This window comes from Ammospiza caudacuta, chromosome 10 (assembly GCF_027887145.1).
Source record: "Ammospiza caudacuta isolate bAmmCau1 chromosome 10, bAmmCau1.pri, whole genome shotgun sequence".
Lineage (NCBI taxonomy): Eukaryota > Metazoa > Chordata > Aves > Passeriformes > Passerellidae > Ammospiza > Ammospiza caudacuta.
Genome location: NC_080602.1, coordinates 346,409 through 370,412, shown reverse-complemented (window position 1 = coordinate 370,412; position 24,004 = coordinate 346,409).

The following is a 24,004-nucleotide window of genomic DNA, read 5'->3' as shown; positions in this document are numbered from 1 at the left end:
AGGGCTAGGATTTTTAAAAGCAGGAAGCCCTGAGTTCCAGGCACACTGGAGCTGTGAAAGGCATCCAAAAGGGAGTGCAAAAGTGCCACAACATGGCTGCTTTCACGGCTTTTTCCTTGGCAAGAAGCCTAACATCAGGCTGATTTACCTTCCCAGGGTTACTGTTAGGCTTAGGCCTAGGGCTAAAATTTTTGAAACTAGGAAGCCCTTAGCTCCAGGCACACTGCAGCTGTTCAAGGCATCCCAAGGGGAGTACAAAAGTGCAACAACATGGCAGCTTTCACAGCTTTTTCCTTGGCAAGAAGCCTAACACCAGGCTGATTTACTTTCCCAGGGTTACTGTTAGGCTTAGGCCTAGGGCTAGGATTTTTGAAACTAGGAGGCCCTTAGCTCCAGGCACACTGCAGCTGTTCAAGGCATCCCAAGGGGAGTACAAAAGTGCAACAACATGGCAGCTTTCACAGCTTTTTCCTTGGCAAGAAGCCTAACACCAGGCTGATTTACTTTCCCAGGGTTACTGTTAGGCTTAGGCCTAGGGCTAGGATTTTTGAAACTAGGAAGCCCTTAGCTCCAGGCACACTGCAGCTTTTCAAGGCATCCCAAGGGGAGTACAAAAGTGCAACAACATGGCAGCTTTCACAGCTTTTTCCTTGGCACCATCCCTATACCTAGGCTGATTTATCTGCCTAGGGTTAGGGTTAGGGTTCAGCCTAGGGCTTGGATTTCTTTAACCAGGAAGCCCTGAGTTCCAGGCTTACTTCATCTGCCAAAGGCATCCCAAAGGGAGTGCAGAAGTGCCACAACATGGCTGCTTTCACGGCTTTTTCCTTGGCAAGAAGCCTAACATAAGGCTGATTTACCTTCCCAGGGTTACTGTTATGCTTAGGCCTAGGGCTAGGATTTTTGAAACTAGGAAGCCCTTAGCTCCAGGCACACTGCAGCTGTTCAAGGCATCCCAAGGGGACTACAAAAGTGCAACAACATGGCTGCTTTCACGGCTTTTCCCTTAGGAAGAACCCTAATACCCGGCTGATTTACCTTCCTAGGGTTACTGTGAGGCTTAGGCCTAGGACTTTTAAAACCAGGAAGCCCTGGGCTCCAGGCACACTGCAGCTGCGAAAGGCATCCCAAGGGGAGCGCAAAAGTGACGCAACTTGGCTGCCACCACTGATATTTCCATGAGACCATCCCGAACCATAGGTTGATTTTCCTTCCTAGGGTTAAGGTTTGAGTTACGCCTAGGGTAAGGGTTCTATTAACCAGAAAGCCCTGAGTTCCAAGAACACAGCAGCTGCGAAGGACTAGCCAAGAAGAGCGCAAAAGTACCACAACATGCCTGCCTCCACAGCTTTTTCCTTGGGGACATGCCTAATTCCTGGCTGATTTGCCTTTCTCATCATAGGGTTGGGGTTCGGCCTAGGGCTAGGATTTTTAAAATCAGGAAGCCCTGAGTTCCAGGCACACTGGAGCTGTGAAAGGCATCCAAAAGGGAGTGCAAAAGTGCCACAACATGGCTGCTTTCACGGCTTTTTCCTTGGCAAGAAGCCTAACATCAGGCTGATTTACTTTCCCAGGGTTACTGTTAGGCTTAGGCCTAGGGCTAGGATTTTTGAAACTAGGAAGCCCTTAGCTCCAGGCACACTGCAGCTGTTCAAGGCATCCCAAGGGGAGTACAAAAGTGCAACAACATGGCAGCTTTCACAGCTTTTTCCTTGGCACCATCCCTATACCTAGGCTGATTTATCTGCCTAGGGTTAGGGTTAGGGTTCAGCCTAGGGCTTGGATTTCTTTAACCAGGAAGCCCTGAGTTCCAGGCTTACTTCATCTGCCAAAGGCATCCCAAAGGGAGTGCAGAAGTGCCACAACATGGCTGCTTTCACGGCTTTTCCCTTAGGAAGAACCCTAATACCCGGCTGATTTACCTTCCTAGGGTTACTGTTAGGCTTAGGCCTAGGACTTTTAAAACCAGGAAGCCCTGGGCTCCAGGCACACTGCAGCTGCAAAAGGCATCCCAAGGGGAGCGCAAAAGTGACGCAACTTGGCTGCCACCACTGATATTTCCATGAGACCATCCCGAACCATAGGATGATTTTCCTTCCTAGCGTTAAGGTTTGAGTTACGCCTAGGGTAAGGGTTCTATTAACCAGAAAGCCCTGAGTTCCAAGAACACAGCAGCTGCGAAGGACTAGCCAAGAAGAGCGCAAAAGTACCACAACATGCCTGCCTCCACAGCTTTTTCCTTGGGGACATGCCTAATTCCTGGCTGATTTGCCTTTCTCGTCTTAGGGTTGGGGTTCGGCCTAGGGCTAGGATTTTTAAAATCAGGAAGCCCTGAGTTCCAGGCACACTGGAGCTGTGAAAGGCATCCAAAAGGGAGTGCAAAAGTGCCACAACATGGCTGCTTTCACGGCTTTTTCCTTGGCAAGAAGCCTAACATCAGGCTGATTTACTTTCCCAGGGTTACTGTTAGGCTTAGGCCTAGGGCTAGGATTTTTGAAACTAGGAAGCCCTTAGCTCCAGGCACACTGCAGCTGTTCAAGGCATCCCAAGGGGAGTACAAAAGTGCAACAACATGGCAGCTTTCACAGCTTTTTCCTTGGCACCATCCCTATACCTAGGCTGATTTATCTGCCTAGGGTTAGGGTTAGGGTTCAGCCTAGGGCTTGGATTTCTTTAACCAGGAAGCCCTGAGTTCCAGGCTTACTTCATCTGCCAAAGGCATCCCAAAGGGAGTGCAGAAGTGCCACAACATGGCTGCTTTCACGGCTTTTACCTTGGCAAGAAGCCTAACATCAGGCTGATTTACTTTCCCAGGGTTACTGTTAGGCTTAGGCCTAGGGCTAGGATTTTTGAAACTAGGAAGCCCTTAGCTCCAGTCACACTGCAGCTGCGAAAGGCATCCAAAGGGGAGCGCAAAAGTGACGCAACTTGGCTGCCACCACTGATATTTCCATGAGACCATCCCGAACCATAGGCTGATTTTCCTTCCTAGGGTTAAGGTTTGAGTTACGCCTAGGGAAAGGGTTCTATTAACCAGAAAGCCCTGAGTTCCAAGAACACAGCAGCTGCGAAGGACTAGCCAAGAAGAGCGCAAAAGTACCACAACATGCCTGCCTCCACAGCTTTTTCCTTGGGGACATGCCTAATTCCTGGCTGATTTGCCTTTCTCGTCATAGGGTTGGGGTTCGGCCTAGGGCTTGGATTTTTAAAAGCAGGAAGCCCTGAGTTCCAGGCACACTGCAGCTGTGAAAGGCATCCAAAAGGGAGTGCAGAAGTGCCACAACATGGCTGCTTTCACGGCTTGTTCCTTGGCAAGACGCCTAACACCAGGCTGACTTACCTTCCCAGGGTTACTATTAGGCTTAGGCCTAGGGCTACGATTTTTAAAACTAGGAAGCCCTTAGCTCCAGGCACACTGCAGCTGTTCAAGGCATCCCAAGGGGAGTACAAAAGTGCAACAACATGGCAGCTTTCACAGCTTTTTCCTTGGCACCATCCCTATACCTAGGCTGATTTATCTGCCTAGGGTTAGGGTTAGGGTTCAGCCTAGGGCTTGAATTTCTTTAACCAGGAAGCCCTGAGTTCCAGGCTTACTTCATCTGCCAAAGGCATCCCAAAGGGAGTGCAGAAGTGCCACAACATGGCTGCTTTCACGGCTTTTCCCTTAGGAAGAACCCTAATACCCGGCTGATTTACCTTCCTAGGGTTACTGTTAGGCTTAGGCCTAGGACTTTTAAAACCAGGAAGCCCTGGGCTCCAGGCACACTGCAGCTGTGAAAGGCATCCCAAGGGGAGCGCAAAAGTGACGCAACTTGGCTGCCACCACTGATATTTCCATGAGACCATCCCGAACCATAGGTTGATTTTCCTTCCTAGGGTTAAGGTTTGAGTTACGCCTAGGGTAAGGGTCTATTAACCAGAAAGCCCTGAGTTCCAAGAACACAGCAGCTGCGAAGGACTACCCAAGAAGAGCGCAAAAGTACCACAACATGCCTGCCTCCACAGCTTTTTCCTTGGGGACATGCCTAATTCCTGGCTGATTTGCCTTTCTCGTCATAGGGTTGCGGTTCGGCCTAGGGCCAGGATTTTTAAAAGCAGGAAGCCCTGAGTTCCAGGCACACTGCAGCTGTGAAAGGCATCCAAAAGGGAGTGCAAAAGTGCCACAACATGGCTGCTTTCACGGCTTTTTCCTTGGCAAGAAGCCTAACACCAGGCTGATTTACTTTCCCAGGGTTACTGTTAGGCTTAGGCCTAGGGCTAGGATTTTTGAAACTAGGAGGCCCTTAGCTCCAGGCACACTGCAGCTGTTCAAGGCATCCCAAGGGGAGTACAAAAGTGCAACAACATGGCAGCTTTCACAGCTTTTTCCTTGGCAAGAAGCCTAACACCAGGCTGATTTACTTTCCCAGGGTTACTGTTAGGCTTAGGCCTAGGGCTAGGATTTTTGAAACTAGGAAGCCCTTAGCTCCAGGCACACTGCAGCTGTTCAAGGCATCCCAAGGGGAGTACAAAAGTGCAACAACATGGCAGCTTTCACAGCTTTTTCCTTGGCACCATCCCTATACCTAGGCTGATTTATCTGCCTAGGGTTAGGGTTAGGGTTCAGCCTAGGGCTTGGATTTCTTTAACCAGGAAGCCCTGAGTTCCAGGCTTACTTCATCTGCCAAAGGCATCCCAAAGGGAGTGCAGAAGTGCCACAACATGGCTGCTTTCACGGCTTTTTCCTTGGCAAGAAGCCTAACATAAGGCTGATTTACCTTCCCAGGGTTACTGTTAGGCTTAGGCCTAGGGCTAGGATTTTTGAAACTAGGAAGCCCTTAGCTCCAGGCACACTGCAGCTGTTCAAGGCATCCCATGGGGACTACAAAAGTGCAACAACATGGCTGCTTTCACGGCTTTTCCCTTAGGAAGAACCCTAATACCCGGCTGATTTACCTTCCTAGGGTTACTGTTAGGCTTAGGCCTAGGACTTTTAAAACCAGGAAGCCCTGGGCTCCAGGCACACTGCAGCTGCGAAAGGCATCCAAAGGGGAGCGCAAAAGTGACGCAACTTGGCTGCCACCACTGATATTTCCATGAGACCATCCCGAACCATAGGTTGATTTTCCTTCCTAGGGTTAAGGTTTGAGTTACGCCTAGGGTAAGGGTTCTATTAACCAGAAAGCCCTGAGTTCCAAGAACACAGCAGCTGCGAAGGACTAGCCAAGAAGAGCGCAAAAGTACCACAACATGCCTGCCTCCACAGCTTTTTCCTTGGGGACATGCCTAATTCCTGGCTGATTTGCCTTTCTCATCATAGGGTTGGGGTTCGGCCTAGGGCTAGGATTTTTAAAATCAGGAAGCCCTGAGTTCCAGGCACACTGGAGCTGTGAAAGGCATCCAAAAGGGAGTGCAAAAGTGCCACAACATGGCTGCTTTCACGGCTTTTTCCTTGGCAAGAAGCCTAACATCAGGCTGATTTACTTTCCCAGGGTTACTGTTAGGCTTAGGCCTAGGGCTAGGATTTTTGAAACTAGGAAGCCCTTAGCTCCAGGCACACTGCAGCTGTTCAAGGCATCCCAAGGGGAGTACAAAAGTGCAACAACATGGCAGCTTTCACAGCTTTTTCCTTGGCACCATCCCTATACCTAGGCTGATTTATCTGCCTAGGGTTAGGGTTAGGGTTCAGCCTAGGGCTTGGATTTCTTTAACCAGGAAGCCCTGAGTTCCAGGCTTACTTCATCTGTCAAAGGCATCCCAAAGGGAGTGCAGAAGTGCCACAACATGGCTGCTTTCACGGCTTTTTCCTTGGCAAGAAGCCTAACATCAGGCTGATTTACTTTCCCAGGGTTACTGTTAGGCTTAGGCCTAGGGCTAGGATTTTTGAAACTAGGAAGCCCTTAGCTCCAGGCACACTGCAGCTGTTCAAGGCATCCCAAGGGGAGTACAAAAGTGCAACAACATGGCAGCTTTCACAGCTTTTTCCTTGGCACCATCCCTATACCTAGGCTGATTTATCTGCCTAGGGTTAGGGTTAGGGTTCAGCCTAGGGCTTGAATTTTTTTTACCAGGAAGCCCTGAGTTCCAGGCTTACTTCATCTGCCAAAGGCATCCCAAAGGGAGTGCAGAAGTGCCACAACATGGCTGCTTTCACGGCTTTTCCCTTAGGAAGAACCCTAATACCCGGCTGATTTACCTTCCTAGGGTTACTGTTAGGCTTAGGCCTAGGACTTTTAAAACCAGGAAGCCCTGGGCTCCAGGCACACTGCAGCTGCAAAAGGCATCCCAAGGGGAGCGCAAAAGTGACGCAACTTGGCTGCCACCACTGATATTTCCATGAGACCATCCCGAACCATAGGCTGATTTTCCTTCCTAGGGTTAAGGTTTGAGTTACGCCTAGGGTAAGGGTTCTATTAACCAGAAAGCCCTGAGTTCCAAGAACACAGCAGCTGCGAAGGACTAGCCAAGAAGAGCGCAAAAGTACCACAACATGCCTGCCTCCACAGCTTTTTCCTTGGGGACATGCCTAATTCCTGGCTGATTTGCCTTTCTCGTCTTAGGGTTGCGGTTCGGCCTAGGGCTAGGATTTTTAAAAGCAGGAAGCCCTGAGTTCCAGGCACACTGGAGCTGTGAAAGGCATCCAAAAGGGAGTGCAAAAGTGCCACAACATGGCTGCTTTCACGGCTTTTTCCTTGGCAAGAAGCCTAACACCAGGCTGATTTGCCTTCCCAGGGTTACTGTTAGGCTTAGGCCTAGGGCTAGGATTTTTAAAACTAGGAAGCCCTGGGCTCCAGGCACACTGCAGCTGTTCAAGGCATCCCAAGGGGAGTACAAAAGTGCAACAACATGGCAGCTTTCACAGCTTTTTCCTTGGCACCATCCCTATACCTAGGCTGATTTATCTGCCTAGGGTTAGGGTTAGGGTTCAGCCTAGGGCTTGAATTTTTTTTAACCAGGAAGCCCTGAGTTCCAGGCTTACTTCATCTGCCAAAGGCATCCCAAAGGGAGTGCAGAAGTGCCACAACATGGCTGCTTTCACGGCTTTTCCCTTAGGAAGAACCCTAATACCCGGCTGATTTACCTTCCTAGGGTTACTGTTAGGCTTAGGCCTAGGACTTTTAAAACCAGGAAGCCCTGGGCTCCAGGCACACTGCAGCTGCAAAAGGCATCCCAAGGGGAGCGCAAAAGTGACGCAACTTGGCTGCCACCACTGATATTTCCATGAGACCATCCCGAACCATAGGTTGATTTTCCTTCCTAGGGTTAAGGTTTGAGTTACGCCTAGGGTAAGGGTCTATTAACCAGAAAGCCCTGAGTTCCAAGAACACAGCAGCTGCGAAGGACTAGCCAAGAAGAGCGCAAAAGTACCACAACATGCCTGCCTCCACAGCTTTTTCCTTGGGGACATGCCTAATTCCTGGCTGATTTGCCTTTCTCGTCTTAGGGTTGCGGTTCGGCCTAGGGCTAGGATTTTTAAAAGCAGGAAGCCCTGAGTTCCAGGCACACTGGAGCTGTGAAAGGCATCCAAAAGGGAGTGCAAAAGTGCCACAACATGGCTGCTTTCACGGCTTTTTCCTTGGCAAGAAGCCTAACACCAGGCTGATTTGCCTTCCCAGGGTTACTGTTAGGCTTAGGCCTAGGGCTAGGATTTTTAAAACTAGGAAGCCCTGGGCTCCAGGCACACTGCAGCTGTTCAAGGCATCCCAAGGGGAGTACAAAAGTGCAACAACATGGCAGCCTTCACAGCTTTTTCCTTGGCACCATCCCTATACCTAGGCTGATTTATCTGCCTAGGGTTAGGGTTAGGCTTCAGCCTAGGGCTTGAATTTTTTTTAACCAGGAAGCCCTGAGTTCCAGGCTTACTTCATCTGCCAAAGGCATCCCAAAGGGAGTGCAGAAGTGCCACAACATGGCTGCTTTCACGGCTTTTCCCTTAGGAAGAACCCTAATACCCGGCTGATTTACCTTCCTAGGGTTACTGTTAGGCTTAGGCCTAGGACTTTTAAAACCAGGAAGCCCTGGGCTCCAGGCACACTGCAGCTGCAAAAGGCATCCCAAGGAGAGCGCAAAAGTGACGCAACTTGGCTGCCACCACTGATATTTCCATGAGACCATCCCGAACCATAGGCTGATTTTCCTTCCTAGGGTTAAGGTTTGAGTTACGCCTAGGGTAAGGGTTCTATTAACCAGCAAGCCCTGAGTTCCAAGAACACAGCAGCTGCGAAGGACTAGCCAAGAAGAGCGCAAAAGTAGCACAACATGCCTGCCTCCACAGCTTTTTCCTTGGGGACATGCCTAATTCCTGGCTGATTTGCCTTTCTCGTCTTAGAGTTGGGGTTCGGCCTAGGGCTAGGATTTTTAAAATCAGGAAGCCCTGAGTTCCAGGCACACTGGAGCTGTGAAAGGCATCCAAAAGGGAGTGCAAAAGTGCCACAACATGGCTGCTTTCACGGCTTTTTCCTTGGCAAGAAGCCTAACATCAGGCTGATTTACTTTCCCAGGGTTACTGTTAGGCTTAGGCCTAGGGCTAGGATTTTTGAAACTAGGAAGCCCTTAGCTCCAGGCACACTGCAGCTGTTCAAGGCATCCCAAGGGGAGTACAAAAGTGCAACAACATGGCAGCTTTCACAGCTTTTTCCTTGGCACCATCCCTATACCTAGGCTGATTTATCTGCCTAGGGTTAGGGTTAGGGTTCAGCCTAGGGCTTGGATTTCTTTAACCAGGAAGCCCTGAGTTCCAGGCTTACTTCATCTGCCAAAGGCATCCCAAAGGGAGTGCAGAAGTGCCACAACATGGCTGCTTTCACGGCTTTTTCCTTGGCAAGAAGCCTAACATCAGGCTGATTTACTTTCCCAGGGTTACTGTTAGGCTTAGGCCTAGGGCTAGGATTTTTGAAACTAGGAAGCCCTTAGCTCCAGGCACACTGCAGCTGTTCAAGTCATCCCAAGGGGAGTACAAAAGTGCAACAACATGGCAGCTTTCACAGCTTTTTCCTTGGCACCATCCCTATACCTGGGCTGATTTATCTGCCTAGGGTTAGGGTTAGGGTTCAGCCTAGGGCTTGAATTTTTTTTACCAGGAAGCCCTGAGTTCCAGGCTTACTTCATCTGCCAAAGGCATCCCAAAGGGAGTGCAGAAGTGCCACAACATGGCTGCTTTCACGGCTTTTCCCTTAGGAAGAACCCTAATACCCGGCTGATTTACCTTCCTAGGGTTACTGTTAGGCTTAGGCCTAGGACTTTTAAAACCAGGAAGCCCTGGGCTCCAGGCACACTGCAGCTGCGAAAGGCATCCCAAGGGGAGCGCAAAAGTGACGCAACTTGGCTGCCACCACTGATATTTCCATGAGACCATCCCGAACCATAGGCTGATTTTCCTTCCTAGGGTTAAGGTTTGAGTTACGCCTAGGGAAAGGGTTCTATTAACCAGAAAGCCCTGAGTTCCAAGAACACAGCAGCTGCGAAGGACTAGCCAAGAAGAGCGCAAAAGTACCACAACATGCCTGCCTCCACAGCTTTTTCCTTGGGGACATGCCTAATTCCTGGCTGATTTGCCTTTCTCGTCATAGGGTTGCGGTTCGGCCTAGGGCTAGGATTTTTAAAAGCAGGAAGCCCTGAGTTCCAGGCACACTGCAGCTGTGAAAGGCATCCAAAAGGGAGTGCAGAAGTGCCACAACATGGCTGCTTTCACGGCTTGTTCCTTGGCAAGACGCCTAACACCAGGCTGACTTACCTTCCCAGGGTTACTATTAGGCTTAGGCCTAGGGCTACGATTTTTAAAACTAGGAAGCCCTTAGCTCCAGGCACACTGCAGCTGTTCAAGGCATCCCAAGGGGAGTACAAAAGTGCAACAACATGGCAGCTTTCACAGCTTTTTCCTTGGCACCATCCCTATACCTAGGCTGATTTATCTGCCTAGGGTTAGGGTTAGGGTTCAGCCTAGGGCTTGAATTTCTTTAACCAGGAAGCCCTGAGTTCCAGGCTTACTTCATCTGCCAAAGGCATCCCAAAGGGAGTGCAGAAGTGCCACAACATGGCTGCTTTCACGGCTTTTCCCTTAGGAAGAACCCTAATACCCGGCTGATTTACCTTCCTAGGGTTACTGTTAGGCTTAGGCCTAGGACTTTTAAAACCAGGAAGCCCTGGGCTCCAGGCACACTGCAGCTGCAAAAGGCATCCCAAGGGGAGCGCAAAAGTGACGCAACTTGGCTGCCACCACTGATATTTCCATGAGACCATCCCGAACCATAGGTTGATTTTCCTTCCTAGGGTTAAGGTTTGAGTTACGCCTAGGGTAAGGGTTCTATTAACCAGAAAGCCCTGAGTTCCAAGAACACAGCAGCTGCGAAGGACTAGCCAAGAAGAGCGCAAAAGTACCACAACATGCCTGCCTCCACAGCTTTTTCCTTGGGGACATGCCTAATTCCTGGCTGATTTGCCTTTCTCGTCTTAGGGTTGGGGTTCGGCCTAGGGCTAGGATTTTTAAAAGCAGGAAGCCCTGAGTTCCAGGCACACTGGAGCTGTGAAAGGCATCCAAAAGGGAGTGCAAAAGTGCCACAACATGGCTGCTTTCACGGCTTTTTCCTTGGCAAGAAGCCTAACATCAGGCTGATTTACCTTCCCAGGGTTACTGTTAGGCTTAGGCCTAGGGCTAGGATTTTTGAAACTAGGAAGCCCTTAGCTCCAGGCACACTGCAGCTGTTCAAGGCATCCCAAGGGGAGTACAAAAGTGCAACAACATGGCAGCTTTCACAGCTTTTTCCTTGGCAAGAAGCCTAACACCAGGCTGATTTACTTTCCCAGGGTTACTGTTAGGCTTAGGCCTAGGGCTAGGATTTTTGAAACTAGGAGGCCCTTAGCTCCAGGCACACTGCAGCTGTTCAAGGCATCCCAAGGGGAGTACAAAAGTGCAACAACATGGCAGCTTTCACAGCTTTTTCCTTGGCAAGAAGCCTAACACCAGGCTGATTTACTTTCCCAGGGTTACTGTTAGGCTTAGGCCTAGGGCTAGGATTTTTGAAACTAGGAAGCCCTTAGCTCCAGGCACACTGCAGCTTTTCAAGGCATCCCAAGGGGAGTACAAAAGTGCAACAACATGGCAGCTTTCACAGCTTTTTCCTTGGCACCATCCCTATACCTAGGCTGATTTATCTGCCTAGGGTTAGGGTTAGGGTACAGCCTAGGGCTTGGATTTCTTTAACCAGGAAGCCCTGAGTTCCAGGCTTACTTCATCTGCCAAAGGCATCCCAAAGGGAGTGCAGAAGTGCCACAACATGGCTGCTTTCACGGCTTTTTCCTTGGCAAGAAGCCTAACATAAGGCTGATTTACCTTCCCAGGGTTACTGTTAGGCTTAGGCCTAGGGCTAGGATTTTTGAAACTAGGAAGCCCTTAGCTCCAGGCACACTGCAGCTGTTCAAGGCATCCCAAGGGGACTACAAAAGTGCAACAACATGGCTGCTTTCACGGCTTTTCCCTTAGGAAGAACCCTAATACCCGGCTGATTTACCTTCCTAGGGTTACTGTTAGGCTTAGGCCTAGGACTTTTAAAACCAGGAAGCCCTGGGCTCCAGGCACACTGCAGCTGCGAAAGGCATCCCAAGGGGAGCGCAAAAGTGACGCAACTTGGCTGCCACCACTGATATTTCCATGAGACCATCCCGAACCATAGGTTGATTTTCCTTCCTAGGGTTAAGGTTTGAGTTACGCCTAGGGTAAGGGTTCTATTAACCAGAAAGCCCTGAGTTCCAAGAACACAGCAGCTGCGAAGGACTAGCCAAGAAGAGCGCAAAAGTACCACAACATGCCTGCCTCCACAGCTTTTTCCTTGGGGACATGCCTAATTCCTGGCTGATTTGCCTTTCTCATCATAGGGTTGGGGTTCGGCCTAGGGCTAGGATTTTTAAAAGCAGGAAGCCCTGAGTTCCAGGCACACTGGAGCTGTGAAAGGCATCCAAAAGGGAGTGCAAAAGTGCCACAACATGGCTGCTTTCACGGCTTTTTCCTTGGCAAGAAGCCTAACATCAGGCTGATTTACTTTCCCAGGGTTACTGTTAGGCTTAGGCCTAGGGCTAGGATTTTTGAAACTAGGAAGCCCTTAGCTCCAGGCACACTGCAGCTGTTCAAGGCATCCCAAGGGGAGTACAAAAGTGCAACAACATGGCAGCTTTCACAGCTTTTTCCTTGGCACCATCCCTATACCTAGGCTGATTTATCTGCCTAGGGTTAGGGTTAGGGTTCAGCCTAGGGCTTGGATTTCTTTAACCAGGAAGCCCTGAGTTCCAGGCTTACTTCATCTGCCAAAGGCATCCCAAAGGGAGTGCAGAAGTGCCACAACATGGCTGCTTTCACGGCTTTTCCCTTAGGAAGAACCCTAATACCCGGCTGATTTACCTTCCTAGGGTTACTGTTAGGCTTAGGCCTAGGACTTTTAAAACCAGGAAGCCCTGGGCTCCAGGCACACTGCAGCTGTGAAAGGCATCCCAAGGGGAGCGCAAAAGTGACGCAACTTGGCTGGCACCACTGATATTTCCATGAGACCATCCCGAACCATAGGATGATTTTCCTTCCTAGGGTTAAGGTTTGAGTTACGCCTAGGGTAAGGGTTCTATTAACCAGAAAGCCCTGAGTTCCAAGAACACAGCAGCTGCGAAGGACTAGCCAAGAAGAGCGCAAAAGTACCACAACATGCCTGCCTCCACAGCTTTTTCCTTGGGGACATGCCTAATTCCTGGCTGATTTGCCTTTCTCGTCTTAGGGTTGGGGTTCGGCCTAGGGCTAGGATTTTTAAAAGCAGGAAGCCCTGAGTTCCAGGCACACTGGAGCTGTGAAAGGCATCCAAAAGGGAGTGCAAAAGTGCCACAACATGGCTGCTTTCACGGCTTTTTCCTTGGCAAGAAGCCTAACATCAGGCTGATTTACCTTCCCAGGGTTACTGTTAGGCTTAGGCCTAGGGCTAGGATTTTTGAAACTAGGAAGCCCTTAGCTCCAGGCACACTGCAGCTGTTCAAGGCATCCCAAGGGGAGTACAAAAGTGCAACAACATGGCAGCTTTCACAGCTTTTTCCTTGGCAAGAAGCCTAACACCAGGCTGATTTACTTTCCCAGGGTTACTGTTAGGCTTAGGCCTAGGGCTAGGATTTTTGAAACTAGGAGGCCCTTAGCTCCAGGCACACTGCAGCTGTTCAAGGCATCCCAAGGGGAGTACAAAAGTGCAACAACATGGCAGCTTTCACAGCTTTTTCCTTGGCAAGAAGCCTAACACCAGGCTGATTTACTTTCCCAGGGTTACTGTTAGGCTTAGGCCTAGGGCTAGGATTTTTGAAACTAGGAAGCCCTTAGCTCCAGGCACACTGCAGCTTTTCAAGGCATCCCAAGGGGAGTACAAAAGTGCAACAACATGGCAGCTTTCACAGCTTTTTCCTTGGCACCATCCCTATACCTAGGCTGATTTATCTGCCTAGGGTTAGGGTTAGGGTACAGCCTAGGGCTTGGATTTCTTTAACCAGGAAGCCCTGAGTTCCAGGCTTACTTCATCTGCCAAAGGCATCCCAAAGGGAGTGCAGAAGTGCCACAACATGGCTGCTTTCACGGCTTTTTCCTTGGCAAGAAGCCTAACATAAGGCTGATTTACCTTCCCAGGGTTACTGTTAGGCTTAGGCCTAGGGCTAGGATTTTTGAAACTAGGAAGCCCTTAGCTCCAGGCACACTGCAGCTGTTCAAGGCATCCCAAGGGGACTACAAAAGTGCAACAACATGGCTGCTTTCACGGCTTTTCCCTTAGGAAGAACCCTAATACCCGGCTGATTTACCTTCCTAGGGTTACTGTTAGGCTTAGGCCTAGGACTTTTAAAACCAGGAAGCCCTGGGCTCCAGGCACACTGCAGCTGCGAAAGGCATCCCAAGGGGAGCGCAAAAGTGACGCAACTTGGCTGCCACCACTGATATTTCCATGAGACCATCCCGAACCATAGGTTGATTTTCCTTCCTAGGGTTAAGGTTTGAGTTACGCCTAGGGTAAGGGTTCTATTAACCAGAAAGCCCTGAGTTCCAAGAACACAGCAGCTGCGAAGGACTAGCCAAGAAGAGCGCAAAAGTACCACAACATGCCTGCCTCCACAGCTTTTTCCTTGGGGACATGCCTAATTCCTGGCTGATTTGCCTTTCTCATCATAGGGTTGGGGTTCGGCCTAGGGCTAGGATTTTTAAAAGCAGGAAGCCCTGAGTTCCAGGCACACTGGAGCTGTGAAAGGCATCCAAAAGGGAGTGCAAAAGTGCCACAACATGGCTGCTTTCACGGCTTTTTCCTTGGCAAGAAGCCTAACATCAGGCTGATTTACTTTCCCAGGGTTACTGTTAGGCTTAGGCCTAGGGCTAGGATTTTTGAAACTAGGAAGCCCTTAGCTCCAGGCACACTGCAGCTGTTCAAGGCATCCCAAGGGGAGTACAAAAGTGCAACAACATGGCAGCTTTCACAGCTTTTTCCTTGGCACCATCCCTATACCTAGGCTGATTTATCTGCCTAGGGTTAGGGTTAGGGTTCAGCCTAGGGCTTGGATTTCTTTAACCAGGAAGCCCTGAGTTCCAGGCTTACTTCATCTGCCAAAGGCATCCCAAAGGGAGTGCAGAAGTGCCACAACATGGCTGCTTTCACGGCTTTTCCCTTAGGAAGAACCCTAATACCCGGCTGATTTACCTTCCTAGGGTTACTGTTAGGCTTAGGCCTAGGACTTTTAAAACCAGGAAGCCCTGGGCTCCAGGCACACTGCAGCTGTGAAAGGCATCCCAAGGGGAGCGCAAAAGTGACGCAACTTGGCTGGCACCACTGATATTTCCATGAGACCATCCCGAACCATAGGATGATTTTCCTTCCTAGGGTTAAGGTTTGAGTTACGCCTAGGGTAAGGGTTCTATTAACCAGAAAGCCCTGAGTTCCAAGAACACAGCAGCTGCGAAGGACTAGCCAAGAAGAGCGCAAAAGTACCACAACATGCCTGCCTCCACAGCTTTTTCCTTGGGGACATGCCTAATTCCTGGCTGATTTGCCTTTCTCGTCTTAGGGTTGGGGTTCGGCCTAGGGCTAGGATTTTTAAAATCAGGAAGCCCTGAGTTCCAGGCACACTGCAGCTGTGAAAGGCATCCAAAAGGGAGTGCAAAAGTGCCACAACATGGCTGCTTTCACGGCTTTTTCCTTGGCAAGAAGCCTAACATCAGGCTGATTTACCTTCCCAGGGTTACTGTTAGGCTTAGGCCTAGGGCTAGGATTTTTGAAACTAGGAAGCCCTTAGCTCCAGGCACACTGCAGCTGTTCAAGGCATCCCAAGGGGAGTACAAAAGTGCAACAACATGGCAGCTTTCACAGCTTTTTCCTTGGCACCATCCCTATACCTAGGCTGATTTATCTGCCTAGGGTTAGGGTTAGGGTTCAGCCTAGGGCTTGGATTTCTTTAACCAGGAAGCCCTGAGTTCCAGGCTTACTTCATCTGCCAAAGGCATCCCAAAGGGAGTGCAGAAGTGCCACAACATGGCTGCTTTCACGGCTTTTACCTTGGCAAGAAGCCTAACATCAGGCTGATTTACTTTCCCAGGGTTACTGTTAGGCTTAGGCCTAGGGCTAGGATTTTTGAAACTAGGAAGCCCTTAGCTCCAGTCACACTGCAGCTGCGAAAGGCATCCAAAGGGGAGCGCAAAAGTGACGCAACTTGGCTGCCACCACTGATATTTCCATGAGACCATCCCGAACCATAGGCTGATTTTCCTTCCTAGGGTTAAGGTTTGAGTTACGCCTAGGGAAAGGGTTCTATTAACCAGAAAGCCCTGAGTTCCAAGAACACAGCAGCTGCGAAGGACTAGCCAAGAAGAGCGCAAAAGTACCACAACATGCCTGCCTCCACAGCTTTTTCCTTGGGGACATGCCTAATTCCTGGCTGATTTGCCTTTCTCGTCATAGGGTTGGGGTTCGGCCTAGGGCTAGGATTTTTAAAAGCAGGAAGCCCTGAGTTCCAGGCACACTGCAGCTGTGAAAGGCATCCAAAAGGGAGTGCAGAAGTGCCACAACATGGCTGCTTTCACGGCTTGTTCCTTGGCAAGACGCCTAACACCAGGCTGACTTACCTTCCCAGGGTTACTATTAGGCTTAGGCCTAGGGCTACGATTTTTAAAACTAGGAAGCCCTTAGCTCCAGGCACACTGCAGCTGTTCAAGGCATCCCAAGGGGAGTACAAAAGTGCAACAACATGGCAGCTTTCACAGCTTTTTCCTTGGCACCATCCCTATACCTAGGCTGATTTATCTGCCTAGGGTTAGGGTTAGGGTTCAGCCTAGGGCTTGAATTTCTTTAACCAGGAAGCCCTGAGTTCCAGGCTTACTTCATCTGCCAAAGGCATCCCAAAGGGAGTGCAGAAGTGCCACAACATGGCTGCTTTCACGGCTTTTCCCTTAGGAAGAACCCTAATACCCGGCTGATTTACCTTCCTAGGGTTACTGTTAGGCTTAGGCCTAGGACTTTTAAAACCAGGAAGCCCTGGGCTCCAGGCACACTGCAGCTGTGAAAGGCATCCCAAGGGGAGCGCAAAAGTGACGCAACTTGGCTGCCACCACTGATATTTCCATGAGACCATCCCGAACCATAGGTTGATTTTCCTTCCTAGGGTTAAGGTTTGAGTTACGCCTAGGGTAAGGGTCTATTAACCAGAAAGCCCTGAGTTCCAAGAACACAGCAGCTGCGAAGGACTACCCAAGAAGAGCGCAAAAGTACCACAACATGCCTGCCTCCACAGCTTTTTCCTTGGGGACATGCCTAATTCCTGGCTGATTTGCCTTTCTCGTCATAGGGTTGCGGTTCGGCCTAGGGCCAGGATTTTTAAAAGCAGGAAGCCCTGAGTTCCAGGCACACTGCAGCTGTGAAAGGCATCCAAAAGGGAGTGCAAAAGTGCCACAACATGGCTGCTTTCACGGCTTTTTCCTTGGCAAGAAGCCTAACACCAGGCTGATTTACTTTCCCAGGGTTACTGTTAGGCTTAGGCCTAGGGCTAGGATTTTTGAAACTAGGAGGCCCTTAGCTCCAGGCACACTGCAGCTGTTCAAGGCATCCCAAGGGGAGTACAAAAGTGCAACAACATGGCAGCTTTCACAGCTTTTTCCTTGGCAAGAAGCCTAACACCAGGCTGATTTACTTTCCCAGGGTTACTGTTAGGCTTAGGCCTAGGGCTAGGATTTTTGAAACTAGGAAGCCCTTAGCTCCAGGCACACTGCAGCTGTTCAAGGCATCCCAAGGGGAGTACAAAAGTGCAACAACATGGCAGCTTTCACAGCTTTTTCCTTGGCACCATCCCTATACCTAGGCTGATTTATCTGCCTAGGGTTAGGGTTAGGGTTCAGCCTAGGGCTTGGATTTCTTTAACCAGGAAGCCCTGAGTTCCAGGCTTACTTCATCTGCCAAAGGCATCCCAAAGGGAGTGCAGAAGTGCCACAACATGGCTGCTTTCACGGCTTTTTCCTTGGCAAGAAGCCTAACATAAGGCTGATTTACCTTCCCAGGGTTACTGTTAGGCTTAGGCCTAGGGCTAGGATTTTTGAAACTAGGAAGCCCTTAGCTCCAGGCACACTGCAGCTGTTCAAGGCATCCCAAGGGGACTACAAAAGTGCAACAACATGGCTGCTTTCACGGCTTTTCCCTTAGGAAGAACCCTAATACCCGGCTGATTTACCTTCCTAGGGTTACTGTTAGGCTTAGGCCTAGGACTTTTAAAACCAGGAAGCCCTGGGCTCCAGGCACACTGCAGCTGCGAAAGGCATCCAAAGGGGAGCGCAAAAGTGACGCAACTTGGCTGCCACCACTGATATTTCCATGAGACCATCCCGAACCATAGGTTGATTTTCCTTCCTAGGGTTAAGGTTTGAGTTACGCCTAGGGTAAGGGTTCTATTAACCAGAAAGCCCTGAGTTCCAAGAACACAGCAGCTGCGAAGGACTAGCCAAGAAGAGCGCAAAAGTACCACAACATGCCTGCCTCCACAGCTTTTTCCTTGGGGACATGCCTAATTCCTGGCTGATTTGCCTTTCTCATCATAGGGTTGGGGTTCGGCCTAGGGCTAGGATTTTTAAAATCAGGAAGCCCTGAGTTCCAGGCACACTGGAGCTGTGAAAGGCATCCAAAAGGGAGTGCAAAAGTGCCACAACATGGCTGCTTTCACGGCTTTTTCCTTGGCAAGAAGCCTAACATCAGGCTGATTTACTTTCCCAGGGTTACTGTTAGGCTTAGGCCTAGGGCTAGGATTTTTGAAACTAGGAAGCCCTTAGCTCCAGGCACACTGCAGCTGTTCAAGGCATCCCAAGGGGAGTACAAAAGTGCAACAACATGGCAGCTTTCACAGCTTTTTCCTTGGCACCATCCCTATACCTAGGCTGATTTATCTGCCTAGGGTTAGGGTTAGGGTTCAGCCTAGGGCTTGGATTTCTTTAACCAGGAAGCCCTGAGTTCCAGGCTTACTTCATCTGCCAAAGGCATCCCAAAGGGAGTGCAGAAGTGCCACAACATGGCTGCTTTCACGGCTTTTTCCTTGGCAAGAAGCCTAACATCAGGCTGATTTACTTTCCCAGGGTTACTGTTAGGCTTAGGCCTAGGGCTAGGATTTTTGAAACTAGGAAGCCCTTAGCTCCAGGCACACTGCAGCTGTTCAAGGCATCCCAAGGGGAGTACAAAAGTGCAACAACATGGCAGCTTTCACAGCTTTTTCCTTGGCACCATCCCTATACCTGGGCTGATTTATCTGCCTAGGGTTAGGGTTAGGGTTCAGCCTAGGGCTTGAATTTTTTTTACCAGGAAGCCCTGAGTTCCAGGCTTACTTCATCTGCCAAAGGCATCCCAAAGGGAGTGCAGAAGTGCCACAACATGGCTGCTTTCACGGCTTTTCCCTTAGGAAGAGCCCTAATACCCGGCTGATTTACCTTCCTAGGGTTACTGTTAGGCTTAGGCCTAGGACTTTTAAAACCAGGAAGCCCTGGGCTCCAGGCACACTGCAGCTGCAAAAGGCATCCCAAGGGGAGCGCAAAAGTGACGCAACTTGGCTGCCACCACTGATATTTCCATGAGACCATCCCGAACCATAGGTTGATTTTCCTTCCTAGGGTTAAGGTTTGAGTTACGCCTAGGGTAAGGGTCTATTAACCAGAAAGCCCTGAGTTCCAAGAACACAGCAGCTGCGAAGGACTAGCCAAGAAGAGCGCAAAAGTACCACAACATGCCTGCCTCCACAGCTTTTTCCTTGGGGACATGCCTAATTCCTGGCTGATTTGCCTTTCTCGTCTTAGGGTTGCGGTTCGGCCTAGGGCTAGGATTTTTAAAAGCAGGAAGCCCTGAGTTCCAGGCACACTGGAGCTGTGAAAGGCATCCAAAAGGGAGTGCAAAAGTGCCACAACATGGCTGCTTTCACGGCTTTTTCCTTGGCAAGAAGCCTAACACCAGGCTGATTTGCCTTCCCAGGGTTACTGTTAGGCTTAGGCCTAGGGCTAGGATTTTTAAAACTAGGAAGCCCTGGGCTCCAGGCACACTGCAGCTGTTCAAGGCATCCCAAGGGGAGTACAAAAGTGCAACAACATGGCAGCTTTCACAGCTTTTTCCTTGGCACCATCCCTATACCTAGGCTGATTTATCTGCCTAGGGTTAGGGTTAGGGTTCAGCCTAGGGCTTGAATTTTTTTTAACCAGGAAGCCCTGAGTTCCAGGCTTACTTCATCTGCCAAAGGCATCCCAAAGGGAGTGCAGAAGTGCCACAACATGGCTGCTTTCACGGCTTTTCCCTTAGGAAGAACCCTAATACCCGGCTGATTTACCTTCCTAGGGTTACTGTTAGGCTTAGGCCTAGGACATTTAAAACCAGGAAGCCCTGGGCTCCAGGCACACTGCAGCTGTGAAAGGCATCCCAAGGGCAGCGCAAAAGTGACGCAACTTGGCTGCCACCACTGATATTTCCATGAGACCATCCCGAACCATAGGATGATTTTCCTTCCTAGGGTTAAGGTTTGAGTTACGCCTAGGGTAAGGGTTCTATTAACCAGAAAGCCCTGAGTTCCAAGAACACAGCAGCTGCGAAGGACTAGCCAAGAAGAGCGCAAAAGTACCACAACATGCCTGCCTCCACAGCTTTTTCCTTGGGGACATGCCTAATTCCTGGCTGATTTGCCTTTCTCGTCTTAGGGTTGGGGTTCGGCCTAGGGCTAGGATTTTTAAAATCAGGAAGCCCTGAGTTCCAGGCACACTGGAGCTGTGAAAGGCATCCAAAAGGGAGTGCAAAAGTGCCACAACATGGCTGTTTCACGGCTTTTTCCTTGGCAAGAAGCCTAACATCAGGCTGATTTACTTTCCCAGGGTTACTGTTAGGCTTAGGCCTAGGGCTAGGATTTTTGAAACTAGGAAGCCCTTAGCTCCAGGCACACTGCAGCTGTTCAAGGCATCCCAAGGGGAGTACAAAAGTGCAACAACATGGCAGCTTTCACAGCTTTTTCCTTGGCACCATCCCTATACCTAGGCTGATTTATCTGCCTAGGGTTAGGGTTAGGGTTCAGCCTAGGGCTTGGATTTCTTTAACCAGGAAGCCCTGAGTTCCAGGCTTACTTCATCTGCCAAAGGCATCCCAAAGGGAGTGCAGAAGTGCCACAACATGGCTGCTTTCACGGCTTTTTCCTTGGCAAGAAGCCTAACATCAGGCTGATTTACTTTCCCAGGGTTACTGTTAGGCTTAGGCCTAGGGCTAGGATTTTTGAAACTAGGAAGCCCTTAGCTCCAGGCACACTGCAGCTGTTCAAGGCATCCCAAGGGGAGTACAAAAGTGCAACAACATGGCAGCTTTCACAGCTTTTTCCTTGGCACCATCCCTATACCTGGGCTGATTTATCTGCCTAGGGTTAGGGTTAGGGTTCAGCCTAGGGCTTGAATTTTTTTTACCAGGAAGCCCTGAGTTCCAGGCTTACTTCATCTGCCAAAGGCATCCCAAAGGGAGTGCAGAAGTGCCACAACATGGCTGCTTTCACGGCTTTTCCCTTAGGAAGAACCCTAATACCCGGCTGATTTACCTTCCTAGGGTTACTGTTAGGCTTAGGCCTAGGACATTTAAAACCAGGAAGCCCTGGGCTCCAGGCACACTGCAGCTGCGAAAGGCATCCAAAGGGGAGCGCAAAAGTGACGCAACTTGGCTGCCACCACTGATATTTCCATGAGACCATCCCGAACCATAGGCTGATTTTCCTTCCTAGGGTTAAGGTTTGAGTTACGCCTAGGGTAAGGGCTCTATTAACCAGAAAGCCCTGAGTTCCAAGAACACAGCAGCTGCGAAGGACTAGCCAAGAAGAGCGCAAAAGTACCACAACATGCCTGCCTCCACAGCTTTTTCCTTGGGGACATGCCTAATTCCTGGCTGATTTGCCTTTCTCGTCATAGGGTTGGGGTTCGGCCTAGGGCTAGGATTTTTAAAAGCAGGAAGCCCTGAGTTCCAGGCACACTGGAGCTGTGAAAGGCATCCAAAAGGGAGTGCAGAAGTGCCACAACATGGCTGCTTTCACGGCTTGTTCCTTGGCAAGACGCCTAACACCAGGCTGACTTACCTTCCCAGGGTTACTATTAGGCTTAGGCCTAGGGCTAGGATTTTTAAAACTAGGAAGCCCTTAGCTCCAGGCACACTGCAGCTGTTCAAGGCATCCCAAGGGGAGTACAAAAGTGCAACAACATGGCAGCTTTCACAGCTTTTTCCTTGGCACCATCCCTATACCTAGGCTGATTTATCTGCCTAGGGTTAGGGTTAGGGTTCAGCCTAGGGCTTGAATTTCTTTAACCAGGAAGCCCTGAGTTCCAGGCTTACTTCAACTGCCAAAGGCATCCCAAAGGGAGTGCAGAAGTGCCACAACATGGCTGCTTTCACGGCTTTTCCCTTAGGAAGAACCCTAATACCCGGCTGATTTACCTTCCTAGGGTTACTGTTAGGCTTAGGCCTAGGACTTTTAAAACCAGGAAGCCCTGGGCTCCAGGCACACTGCAGCTGCAAAAGGCATCCCAAGGGGAGCGCAAAAGTGACGCAACTTGGCTGCCACCACTGATATTTCCATGAGACCATCCCGAACCATAGGTTGATTTTCCTTCCTAGGGTTAAGGTTTGAGTTACGCCTAGGGTAAGGGTCTATTAACCAGAAAGCCCTGAGTTCCAAGAACACAGCAGCTGCGAAGGACTAGCCAAGAAGAGCGCAAAAGTACCACAACATGCCTGCCTCCACAGCTTTTTCCTTGGGGACATGCCTAATTCCTGGCTGATTTGCCTTTCTCGTCTTAGGGTTGCGGTTCGGCTTAGGGCCAGGATTTTTAAAAGCAGGAAGCCCTGAGTTCCAGGCACACTGCAGCTGTGAAAGGCATCCAAAAGGGAGTGCAAAAGTGCCACAACATGGCTGCTTTCACGGCTTTTTCCTTGGCAAGAAGCCTAACACCAGGCTGATTTACTTTCCCAGGGTTACTGTTAGGCTTAGGCCTAGGGCTAGGATTTTTGAAACTAGGAGGCCCTTAGCTCCAGGCACACTGCAGCTGTTCAAGGCATCCCAAGGGGAGTACAAAAGTGCAACAACATGGCAGCTTTCACAGCTTTTTCCTTGGCAAGAAGCCTAACACCAGGCTGATTTACTTTCCCAGGGTTACTGTTAGGCTTAGGCCTAGGGCTAGGATTTTTGAAACTAGGAAGCCCTTAGCTCCAGGCACACTGCAGCTGTTCAAGGCATCCCAAGGGGAGTACAAAAGTGCAACAACATGGCAGCTTTCACAGCTTTTTCCTTGGCACCATCCCTATACCTAGGCTGATTTATCTGCCTAGGGTTAGGGTTAGGCTTCAGCCTAGGGCTTGGATTTCTTTAACCAGGAAGCCCTGAGTTCCAGGCTTACTTCATCTGCCAAAGGCATCCCAAAGGGAGTGCAGAAGTGCCACAACATGGCTGCTTTCACGGCTTTTTCCTTGGCAAGAAGCCTAACATAAGGCTGATTTACCTTCCCAGGGTTACTGTTCGGCTTAGGCCTAGGGCTAGGATTTTTGAAACTAGGAAGCCCTTAGCTCCAGGCACACTGCAGCTGTTCAAGGAATCCCAAGGGGACTACAAAAGTGCAACAACATGGCTGCTTTCACGGCTTTTCCCTTAGGAAGAACCCTAATACCCGGCTGATTTACATTCCTAGGGTTACTGTGAGGCTTAGGCCTAGGACTTTTAAAACCAGGAAGCCCTGGGCTCCAGGCACACTGCAGCTGCGAAAGGCATCCCATGGGGAGCGCAAAAGTGACGCAACTTGGCTGCCACCACTGATATTTCCATGAGACCATCCCGAACCATAGGTTGATTTTCCTTCCTAGGGTTAAGGTTTGAGTTACGCCTAGGGTAAGGGTTCTATTAACCAGAAAGCCCTGAGTTCCAAGAACACAGCAGCTGCGAAGGACTAGCCAAGAAGAGCGCAAAAGTACCACAACATGCCTGCCTCCACAGCTTTTTCCTTGGGGACATGCCTAATTCCTGGCTGATTTGCCTTTCTCGTCTTAGGGTTGGGGTTCGGCCTAGGGCTAGGATTTTTAAAAGCAGGAAGCCCTGAGTTCCAGGCACACTGCAGCTGTGAAAGGCATCCAAAAGGGAGTGCAAAAGTGCCACAACATGGCTGCTTTCACGGCTTTTTCCTTGGCAAGAAGCCTAACACCAGGCTGATTTGCCTTCCCAGGGTTACTGTTAGGCTTAGGCCTAGGGCTAGGATTTTTAAAACTAGGAAGCCCTGGGCTCCAGGCACACTGCAGCTGTTCAAGGCATCCCAAGGGGAGTACAAAAGTGCAACAACATGGCAGCTTTCACAGCTTTTTCCTTGGCACCATCCCTATACCAAGGCTGATTTATCTGCCTAGGGTTAGGGTTAGGGTTCAGCCTAGGGCTTGAATTTCTTTAACCAGGAAGCCCTGAGTTCCAGGCTTACTTCATCTGCCAAAGGCATCCCAAAGGGAGTGCAGAAGTGCCACAACATGGC